At 41.8% G+C, this 12,169-nt stretch overlaps 1 protein-coding gene and 1 pseudogene across 3 annotated transcripts in view; both read right to left on the bottom strand.

Moving 5' to 3' along the window:
- The window catches only part of LOC144755558 (putative oxidoreductase ZK1290.5), an 827,926-nt gene that overhangs the window by 801,263 nt on the left and 14,494 nt on the right, over nt 1-12,169 (bottom strand). The window lies entirely within an intron of this gene.
- On the bottom strand, nt 8,274-8,863 carry LOC144818551 (protein KTI12 homolog pseudogene; annotated as a pseudogene).

The raw sequence follows: 12,169 nt of genomic DNA, 5'->3' as shown, positions 1-12,169 counted from the left end.
TCGGGATTGCATTTGAGCCAGCTGGTTTGACAGTAAGCCCCTAAACCACGAGGGGTTGTGCTCTTCGCCTGTGGCGATTGGACACGGGCCCAGACAGCACAGCTACCCATCTTTTTACCCACGTCCCCGTAGGGGTGTCTATGCTCCTCCCCATGAACAAGTTCAAGTGTATGCTGCTCAGTTGCTAAGGTGAAGGGGTCTGGCCTTTGCCTTGGTCTGCAGGGGCGAGAGCGAGCTTGTTTTCCTTACTTCCAGAGAAGCACTTGAAGTACACACCATCATCTACATTTTGCTGTTTTTTTTCCTTGTTTCCCACCCTGTTTACGTGGACCATCGTTCCTTCGTTTTTGGGGGGGAGTTCCACCCTACAATTTCCATGGTATTTAAGATATCCGGAAAAGGGGTAATGCCAGTTTACTCCACGAATGACTGCAAAAATCCACCGAGGTCCTATTACTTGCCCCCCCCCCCGTACCCGAAGGCTCCAATTCACCTTTTTAGTTTGCCAGAGGATGTGCAGAGTGGCAGTGCGGCGGCGCAGAGTGGCGGTGCAGAGTGGCAGTGCGGCGGTGCAGAGTGGCGGTGCAGAGTGGCAGTGCGGCGGTGCAGAGTGGCGGTGCAGATTGGCGGTGCAGAGTGGCGGTGCAGATTGGCGGTGCAGACACACACATACACCACACACACATAACGCACACACAAACCACACACCTCAGTCTCTCAACACCACACACTTGTCACCACTCAACACAACACACTCACCACCACACTCACTCCCCAGGCTCACCCCCACAGACTCACCACCACACACTCACCAGTACACAGAAAACAACACACACAACAACACACCCCCAGCCGTCAATGAATGCTTTCACCATGCACAAACACCAACAACCATCATCCATCTGTGCACGCTTTTACCAAGCACACACCCACCAGCCGTCAGTGCACCCTTCCACCAGGCACACACACCTCCAGCCGGCAGTGCACTTTTCCACCAAGCAATTGCAGTATGGTACACTTTACTTTTAAACATATTCATATAAAGCACAGCATGCCACCATTGGTAAAATTACAATTCAACCAACATACTTCCACTAGACACCACATGCACACACTCCATAACACATGGCAAAAAGACATTGGCATTTACAATGCCATTAGCTCAAACTCAAATAAATCCGAGCCCGATTGCATTTCTAATGCTTGTTATAAACTACTATGGCTAACCTTGTAACAGAAATGCTAATGTTTTTGCTTATAAAAAATAAAATACTTTGAAATAAAAAAAACATATATTTTGTTGCAGTAGGCCACATTTTCTGTAGGGTACTATAAATCCGGGGGTACTACTGTGATGCGATGATGACATTACCGCACTCTGGAAAGGGGTACAACCCCACTGCCCCAAGCTTTAGAATGCAGGCATAGAGAAAGGAAAGTACCAAACCTGCTACAGCAGACAATATACCCTAAAGGTCTGCCCTTAGTAACCACAGGCCACTTGCTAGTAATATTCATTCACTCTATTGTTGACGGGTAATGTAGTTCTAAAGCATTCCTCCAAATGTGTGGTGGTAGGCAAAACGTGCAGTATCCCTTTACCAAACATTTTTGCAGCATTTCAAATTAACATGCAAATACGCTTTCTAAACATTCCCAACCACACCCTATTTTTCCACTTTGTAAATTTACCAGTTTACATGGATTATCTAGCTATCCATTTATTTTGTTTTCTAGCGCATTTACATGAAATAGTTAAAATGTTACTAGGTTGAGGAGGAAGACTGGGTTCAAGTTGAGTTGAATGCTGCAACCCTACGCTAGTTTTTACCCAGGGTTTGGAGAGCACCAGTGATGTAGAACCAGAGCCAAAGGCACTCCTGCAGGCATGGAAAGGGACATCTATTACCACGCAAAGCAGTAAAAGCATGCACAACTGGGGTACAACCCCTTAAAAATAAAGCCTGCGGCACCAGTGACGCCCTGGAGAGCACTGCAGCATCACCCATCTGACATCAGCAAGCAATGTGGATGGACCCCAGGTTCCCCCTAGCTGCTATCTATATTATGTTATTCATGTGCTGTGTGTGTTATGCTATGTTGTTGATATAGTCTGTGGTGTAGATGCTGTCTTAAATTGGCTGTTATGTTGCCGCTGGTTATGTTATTTTGCTGCTATGTGATGTAACTGCATGTTTGGCTTATTTATGTATCTATTTAGCACAACTTAGGTATTTTCTATGATGCGCAAACAACCATTTCAGAATTCACATGACAATTTCCCTTTAGTCCCTGGATTGCCCACCTCTGCTAGCAATAAAATGAAAGTTGGGTTTTCGGGATTTCAGAAAGAACCAGGAGTCCATACCTCCACCCCATACATAATTCTAATTAAGAGATGCTATAGAGAAAGGGCAGCTGCTATCCTTATGCCCCTGCTTGCCACCCCCACCCCAGATATCCTTGTAACTGCCTCGGGTTGTCAATCAACTTTTCTAACTACTATTCAGACTACATTGACTTCAATGGGAGTCTGACCGGAACGAGTCCGACAGCATACGGCCGCATCGTACTCGCTCAGTTGGACTGCAGGAGTCCGGATCGGTCGGAAAACACCCCGGATCCGGCTCGGTCGGAGTGATTTCCGACCCAGATCGGAATCGACCCCTATGTAGAATGAAAATTGGGAAACCGTCTGTGATAAGTGGATTTTTAAGTCACACTATTTAAACTATATCTGTAGTATGTAACCGTCAGCAAGCACGTACTTGCCAGCTCATTGCTTTCATATATGCAGCTGTACATATACTCAACACCTTACAGTAAAATGCAAAATAATCTCACTGTATTAGATAAACTGCAAAAAAGGGCTGGGTATTCATCTAATATCATTATGGATTTGAGTTGACTTATTTTCTGGTTCTATGTTTCAACTGTTTTTTTACAATTTACAAGACTATTATAATTTTAGAACAATTCTCAGATGCTTTCTTTTTTTCAACCATCCTCAATTTGGAATTCATCATAGTTAATTAGACACATGTCGTGATTTCCATGTGGCAGGATTACGATGTGATCCAGAGGGAGCCCTAACAAGCTTTTGTAAAGGAATCATACTGGGATCCAGAAAACACTTATAAACAAATAAAAATGACAGAGACTCACAGATCAGCATAAGCAATCCAGATAAAGCCTGACCTGCTCCTTTGATTTGGTGCACAAGTACAAATCCCTAATAACCTCGACAACTGATTAGTCGGAATCAAAACCTTTTGTCGTTCCCCCTAAGAATTCACAAACCTTTGTCCTGAAGCGAACCCCAAAGAGTTGGGTTGAAATGCGTAGACGAGGATCAATAGGGAATCCTAGTTCAACAAGTATCAATTTGGACGTATAAATTCATTTGTCTAAAGAAACTATTGGAAGCCCATATTAGATACATCTGGACACTTTATACGTTCCAGTACTAAGAGCACTTTCTGTGAATGCAATGCTTTGGTCTGGTAAACTCTTGGATTGGTGAAAATGCATTTTTAGCCTAGTTCATGTATACATTTTGCATTATCACAATGTATTTTTGATTTATTTCATATTTCACATGTTTTTCAAATACGTTTCACTGTATTTTCATCGAGTTGAATGTGGATTGTGCTTTCTTTTATCACACCAAATGTGAAAGTTTAAAAAATGTTTGTGTTTAATCATTTCTAAAACAAATTTGAGGCCATAATTATTGAGTAAAATGTACCTCATGCATAAGTAAAGATGTGTTTACATTTCACAAACACCTGATTTTGTTTTGTGTATATAAGTGATTTCAACCAAGTCACTCGGACTAAGACACCATCTGCCCCTTCACTTATTGTTGCTAACAAAAAAGTCTTTCAAAACAACAACGCACTTTTTGTATTCAGATGCAAAGGCCAGAACCAAGCAGTAGAAGAGAGCGGCACACATGGAAAATAAAATTATTCCAAACAATGTAACTTTTGAAGAGCCTTTCCTCAGATCTCGTCATAAAAGTGGTCATTTTAGGTTAGTGCTTCTGTACCGAAAACTACATGCCCATTTAAAGAGCTGTTTTAAGTAAGGCATCTATCTACAAATTTCTTGAAGTCACTCTAAAAAATCCTTCCAATATTATTGCAAAATAAGGCAGAAAAGAGCTCTTCTTTCCCTTTAACGTCACGTAGCTTGAATAGAAGAAGCTGTTACCCTGTACTATAATTGGGGTGCTGAGGAATGTTCCTGCTAAATTTAAAGAGGAGGGTGGCAAGCCAAAAATGAAAATGGAGAGTCCACTTTTAGGGTCTGTGCATTGAAAATATTTTGCATGGAAATCATGGAAAGCATTATGTTAGAATATGGTACGCCTTCAAAATTAAAAAAAGGATATTCTTTAACATATGAAAATCTTTCACCTTACTACATTAGACTATATCTCTGCATTGTGAAGTTTTTATTAAAATTTATAGTTTTCAACAGAAACAGAGAAATATTCCTGTTGCCGCTGTGACGACAATGCTATTGGTGAACTAAGAGGCAAGTCAGTGTTATGTGTATCCTATAATTGGCCTAGATTCTTATTATACACAGATCAATATTACAGTTGACTAAATCAAACACGAAAGAGGTTTTTGTACTGCACATACCTTGAACCTACATATTTGAAGGTGCAATGGTACATAGGCGCTGGAAGTAGGGCTGCTAGGGGTGCTGCAGCACTCCCTGAAATAACTGTGCTGGAGTTCAGAAGCTGAATGAGTAACAAAGATGCCTTTAAATTTTGTCTTTATCTTGTCATGTTTCTGTGCTGGTAAAGACCATAGTCAAAAATCCCGCTATGTCTTCTGACAAATTGCTGCTTATTCTTTAACTATGGAAATTGGTGTTTTACTTTTCATTCGCTTACTACGCCCTAAGAGGGTTTTGTAAAGTGAAGTGTGTAACAATGCTGCTACAATACAGAGTGTGTGAAAGGACAGGCTGTAGATTATTTGCAAATGAAAATTATTCACTGAAACCAGATATTCCACACATTGTTGTTTTATCAATAAAACTGCATATCGGTGCAAATTTAGAGGACATTTTAATGCAAGTGTGCTGTTTGCAAATGGCAGTGCACTACCCCACCATGCTTTGGAAATATATTTGTGACAGTGTGTTCCAAAATGCACCAACGGCTACATACTACATCATTACTAATTTGCTGAATGAGCGTGCGTCATTTGCGTGATGCTTGGATTTTTCGCAAAGCCTATGACATCAGGATATAACATTGATAGCAGCACCCGGGCCGGACTGGCCGTGGCGGGCACTGGGCAGTTCCCCAGTGGCCTGCCAGGAACTCTAGGGGGCCGGCTTTGGGTTTATGAGGGCTCGGTTTCGATACGGGGCCATCAGTATCAGCCCCCTGTAACAAAATTGGCCAAAGCCGGACCAAACAAACACCTCTGCCACACCCGCTGCCTCCCTCCCCCCCCTCCTGGGGGCTTGCGGAACAGTTTCATGCTGTGCAATTTAGCCACTAGTTGGGTATCTCTTTCCAACATCAAAGGTTCATGCTTTGTCCTTATGTTTTAGGCAGGGAGATTATGACATGTGTAAAAGGTAGCATCTACATTTTATTTTTGCTACTTTCGCAGAACAGGAACTCACCTTACCCATGGGCATAAGAATTCTTCATAACAGACACAGACTACTTTACACATGCATTTTATGACACAGCGAGATTTCTGTGAGCTACGGGATGCAGAGCCGTGACAGGGATTCCAACCTGGTTCCCCATGTTACAAGGTAGGCAGTTGTAACCACCAGAGGTGGGTGAGACACTTAAGGCTCGAACAAAAAGGATCTGGTTAAACTCAAGGTCCTTTTGGGACACCGAAACCAAAACGCACCAAGCTTTCATGTGACTTCTGCCTGCCACCCTTGGGCACAATGTTTGAAACAAAACATTAATATTTCAGGGGTGTGGAATTTTTGAAAAACTGTACTTGTCCAAGGGACAAAGGGATACAATAATCTTCTAGCCCTGTAAAGAAATCCACTAGTCCCAGCACTCTATAAAACCAAAAGCTATACAGACTAGCAAGGACTTATTACTAGTCAACTATAAAACCCAAAGTATACATGACCATCTCTGCCTCTTTGCCCTTGCAAACTCTCTTATTATAAAGTATTACCTTCCACACTGTTTTCTTGCTATCAGCAGTAATCATTTGCCTTTCCACTAACTTGCCATAGGGCCCATACCAATTCCACATCATCATAGGGTTCATAACCCGCCTGTTCTCTTTTCTCACAACAAGGGTTTCACACACTTACTGTTAAATTACACCACTCCCTTACTACAAATATACCTTCACACTATATACATTGGAATGGATATCCCTCTCACTACCCATCCCATGACCTTCTCTCCACTCCCTCATCCCTAGCACATTTCACTACTAGTTCTCCTCCCCTCTCATAAGAGGTTTTATTCCATCTCCAGTTTCACCATAGGCTTCATCCCTTCCAAATCCCTCTCTTTTCTACTGTTGCTACCTTGCCTCCACTTATCACAGGCTGCTCAGCCTTCTTTACCCCCTCTGCGATCTCATCTAAGCGCTCTGAGCAACCCTTTTACCTTAACCAGCTCACTTTGCTTCCTGCCTTCCATCAGCCCTGCCAACTGCCTCCACAGAAACAGAGGAAAGAGTCAACATTGAGAAGCCTGCACAATACAGCTCTGAGAGTGGATATTTCAATAGCATAATACCCGAATCAATGAAGGGGAGACTCACAGATGGCACGGAGGTATACCTCAAGGGGACCAGGCTGGATTGAGGTGGCGAGAACAGACACCCAAGCTGTGAATTATTGAAAAAATCAACAGGCAATATTCAGTGAGCTATAAACTGGCATCAAGCACCTGCATGTAAACTGCAAGCCATGGGTTTACAACCTTGTTTGTTCTCAATCTGTTATTATAAGGCTGCTAAAAAGTTTTTTGGAGCATTATTAATAGACCATCCAGGCAGTGTCAAATTTTAAACCCCAACTTTCAATTTCTACCAGCCAAACAATCGTGGCATATAATCCCTACCAGTAAAGACTGTTTATGACACTACACACTTGTATGATTAATAGTCAGTGTATAATGTGTGTGAGATGTAAAGCGCTCTGGCACCTTACAGTGGGATAAGTAGCGCTATGAAAGTATTAAATTTAAAAAGTTAGCAATTGCTATTTATTTTGTCATTCCTATAAATACTCATACGTACTTATACAGCTGAAATTCTTACAGTGCATGCATATGTGTTACATATAGGAGCTATAGAAAATCAAAAACCAGCCTCCAAATCTTAGCTTTTTTTACTTAAGTAATAACAAGCTGTGTGCCTTTGTTTCCCCCATTACTGTGGCATTTAGGTGTTAGGATCTAGATAGCTTCCACCCAGGATTATACTCGAACAGAAGGAGGGATGATGGCACTTTAAATGTTCTCTTAGTTTTGGGCTCGAGCTGGAAGAGAAGATTACTAAAACCCTGGCAGGGCAGCCTCCGTCATTCAGCCTTCTAAGGTCACTGATTATCATCTGATTAAGTAGTGGTAAAGTCTGTTTTTATAGTGCTTGAAACGAACACGAGTGAAGTGTGAAGCACTATAATATTAACAACAAGTACTGGCAAATAGGGGAGAACTTGTTAACGACTGAGATATAGCACTAGAATGTGGTGCTAAAAGTTCAGTGAATGTGGTGGGAGGAAGAGACAGGCTGGGCACAAGCAACTGAAGGATTCAAAGCAGATATGTGGGCACTAGAGAACAGCTTGAGGTGGGCATTTATGATTATGGTGTGGCATTAAACAAAGGAGGTATTTAAAGAAAAGGATCCAAATACCTGAGGAAAGTGAGGGAGAGCGCGCAAAGCGGGTCAGACTACTAGCGTTTCGCCCGGGGAGCCTGATCATCCCCATGAGAGTCTAGGCTCGAGCTCAGGGTAAGTGAGCCACGTATGGTGAAACACAAATTGTAGCAGCTGATCAGATAGGTTACTTGAACGGGAACAGAAAACAGTGAAGTTAGAAAACTGGGGAAGACAGGGAGAAGGAGGAATGGGCACCACCAACAGCGAGCTCCCAGTGAGGAAAGGTCAATACCACCTCAATTGGGAAACATATGCCTTTAAGACAATGTAGTAATAGAAGAATTGAGCATTTTGAAACACGCCCAATGTCCCACTCCGTTGCTTGCTGCCTGCCTCTTGGTTGGGATTTTGTTCCCACTAGTTGAGTTTTTTGCGCTTTCGGTAAGTGCCTCCTGGAAGCTCCTGCATTTCATATTTATCAACCTTGACACTGAGCCTACGCAAATGAGACAATCTATTCCTCTGGACAGAAACTGCTTTCCTGTGGAAAATGGCATCACAAATGGCAGCATGCATCTTTCTGCACAGTAAATAGAGGAATGTCCCAGCAGTTCCTTGAATCGGGGACTTCTGAACTCTCTACAAGTGCATCAAATATTTCCTGCATTACTGGTTTTAAGGCTCTCTGGTGTTCACACACAGCTGACTTCAGGGGCTTTTAAGCAGTGAGAAATCTGTGTATGTTTATCAAACAAGTACATCTTATATCCGTAACCCTTTATGTAATTGAGGGCGTCCAGTGGCACCACATCCTCCTTGTTCAGCTTCCTTGCCTTCAACTTCAGCTCGCAGGGCTCCTCTAACTTCTTACTCTTTTCGAGAATTTGCATACACAGCATTCCTGTACACTCTCAAGGAATTGTAACGTACGACATGCACCTTCCCTGACCCCGCTCACGTAGGCATCTACCACTGCAGGGGAATCCACCCAGCACTACTATTGGCATAACTTTATTGTTTAACTAAGAGCGCATGTGCAGCAACTTTTAGCACCCGGAAGCATAACTAATATGGGAGCCGGTGTTCTAACACAGACCTCAGGGCCGGCTTTAGCATTGGTGGCACCCTGTGTGACAATGTTTGTTGGCGCCCTCGAGTGACCATCTCCACCGCAGATTCCTATTCCCTCACTACCACCAGTTAACAGTGCCCCTCAAATCTCCATAACCAGTCTCTCAGATTTATTTCGTTTTATAGCACCACTCATACCAGTGTGAGGTGTCAGAGCACTTTACATCATACACACATTTAACAGAGACAATCACACGTGTAAATCAGTGTATAAGAAACACGTTACATAAGACAGAGGATTACAAGATGTAAGAGTCACATGTCATCCATACTTTACTGATAGGCAGAGATAGTCCTTGGTCTGGAAAAGCACAAATTCAGAATTTAAAACATAACACTAATTGTTAGGGGTTTTCTTCAATAGTAATAATTCATTTCTACCCAAATGAACCTTTTTAGCTAGATAAGGTTAAGGAAAAGCTGTGCAAAAAAAGACATGTAGGTCTAATATAAACCCTGCAGTTTGCATGCAGACCTTTGACAGTTAATACCTCATTGTTCTCTATTAGGATTCTAACTTATAAAATGCAAAATAACAAATATCTCTCTGACAATAGCAGTAACCTATTTACCTATTAATATTACATGCACTTTGCAATCTGCATGGCACACGTTTTTAGCAGCTAGGCATAGTAACCCTCTGAGCTAACTTACGAGTAGTCAAACTTCCACTAGACAAAACTCCTTCTCTCTCCAGGAAGAACATTATTCACCGGAGTAATCTTGACATTTTTATTGATATCTGAAAATTGCTGGAGGGAAGGAACGGGGCAGCAGGTGGTTTTTAAGCCATAATATATTTGCAAACAGGGCGCCCTTTCCAAGTCAACGCCCGGTGCGGTGCGGTGGCACTGATCGCACCGCCCTAGAGCCAGCCCTGACGGACCTTACAGATACAGCGAGCAATAACGGTATTTTTTGGCTTTTTGGCAGGGCCAGCTGGGGAGCTCAGAAAGACATGCCAAAAGTTTATTTTTGCAAATGCACTTGCAGGGTTAAATACGCGTGCAGATGCGAAGGGGAGATCATCCCGATGGGGAGATTAAAACAACAGAGGGGAGATTAAAACAACAGCACAAACTTTCTCGCAGTCAGGCTTTTAGTTACCATAATTACCTTAAAAAAAGGCGCATTCGAGAAGATTGCATATTCCAATCGGATAACTGCTTTGCGATTATATTACAGGCACAAGGGTTAAAGAGAATGTCTACTTGTCCGGAGGACTAAGCAGACAATAAAACTTCTTGTCCGCAACAAGAATCCTCATGTCCAGGGCGTCGGGCGATACAAATTCCCCACCCCTGATATTTGTGGTAAAAAGAAGAGACAAATAAATACCCATTTAGTGGCTGATTTGTACAAAGCGAAACCAGAAAACCTGGGAATAACCCCAGCTTCCCAGCTGAACCAAACGTTGTGATTTTAGACAACAATATTTTGTTTCACGATCTCCCTTTTTCTTTTTTACCTCGCAATTTATTTATAATGTGACTTAATAGCAAAGATGTTGCATGTTAAAGAAATGCATTTTTAAAAACTTGAAACCTTGGAATAACCATGGTCTCCAAGCTATTGATGAATGCCCAAGTGGACAAACTAGCTAGATCAAGCTTTGTTACTATAAAACCTCTGGGATGAATCTTACCCCATTTGAGATTTCTACACAAGGTCCAAGCTACCATCTCACTTGTTCTTTCCAAACTTGATTACGCCAATAGCCTCTACAACAGATCACCTTTAACGACTATGAACAGACAACAACGGATTCAGAACTCGGCTGCCAGACTACTCTTGTATATCAAACCGCAAAATCACATCTCTTCTGCCTTGAAAGCCCTACATTGGTTATCAGTTGCCAGAAGATCCACATTCAAGCAGCTTTGTATCACCCACAAAGTGATAATGGAAAGGGACCGCTCTTCTTCAGGAATAAAATGTCCAAACACATTCATCATAGGAACATCCGCTATAGAGGGCCCCTCGCCTCAAAATCCCAAGATACAAGAAAAAAAGCCTGGGTGGCACATCCTTCTCTGTTCAAGCAGCCAAATATGGAACTCTTTGCCCCCCAACATAAGATCCACGGGCAACCACCTTATCTTCAGAAAACTACTCAAGAATTAGCCCCACATAAGCACCATACGCAAACAGAAATATACAGCATATCCCTCTGTATATAGGCATTTATTTGTACTATAGATATGTACCTATATATGTGTATTGCTGTATTATGGTTTTTTTTAAGATTTCAAAAAAAATAAAAAATGTAAGTACAACACCAGGGTTTATCAAACGCATCTTTCATCTACTTATACCTAATTCCTTTATGCATCTATATACCTTCCATGTACTTGGATCTATATATTACTCCCCTGCCCCCAAAAAAAGCATAATCAATGCACTACCTTATTGCTTACCTTATACCTCTATCAATATCTTTAGTCTACATATACTTACATCCTTTATGCATCTATAAACTTTCCATGAACTTATGGATCTATATATTTATTACTGTCTTCTAATTCAGCATATCTAATGCACTATCCAATTTCTCACCCTATACCTCTCTCAATATATCTTCAACCTCAAATCTCAGACTCATTTCAAACCTCGTTGTACTACTCTTTCCAATGCATACCCTATTTGTCACCCTATACATCTTTCAATATATCCTCTACATCCACTCTCTCATTCATCTCCAACCCCATACCACTACTATGATTCCTAAAATAGCCCTTTCTAGACTCTCCCATACTCTAGCCCTTCTTGCACCATCTGACACCTCTTTAACTATACTGATCCCCAAAAACAAACCTTTCTAAACTCTTCCCTCTGACTCTTCCCCTACACAACCCTTTTTACTCATCCCATGCTTCCCTCTACTGCAATGACTTTTAAAAAAAGCAAAAAGTCTAAATCCTTCACTGTTTTATTCCTCCACTATCCTTCTAAATCAAAATAAAAGACTAACATGTCCACTTCTCAAATTTCACTATACTAATTCACCACTAATCCTTTAAGGGTTCCAGAGTATCGTGCTACTAGCCGAAAAGAGCGCTTTAACACCTCATTAGGGGTAGCAAGCACTACATAAATGCAAACCTTTTTATCCTCTTCTATCCCTCCGCTATCCTTCTCAATCCAAATAACTGACTAATATATACCACTCAAATTACTTTCAT

This window comes from Lissotriton helveticus, chromosome 1_1 (assembly GCF_964261635.1).
Source record: "Lissotriton helveticus chromosome 1_1, aLisHel1.1, whole genome shotgun sequence".
NCBI classification, from domain to species: Eukaryota; Metazoa; Chordata; class Amphibia; order Caudata; family Salamandridae; genus Lissotriton; species Lissotriton helveticus.
The sequence above is the reverse complement of the archived record's forward strand: the minus strand, read 5'-3'. Positions and strand labels throughout refer to the sequence as shown.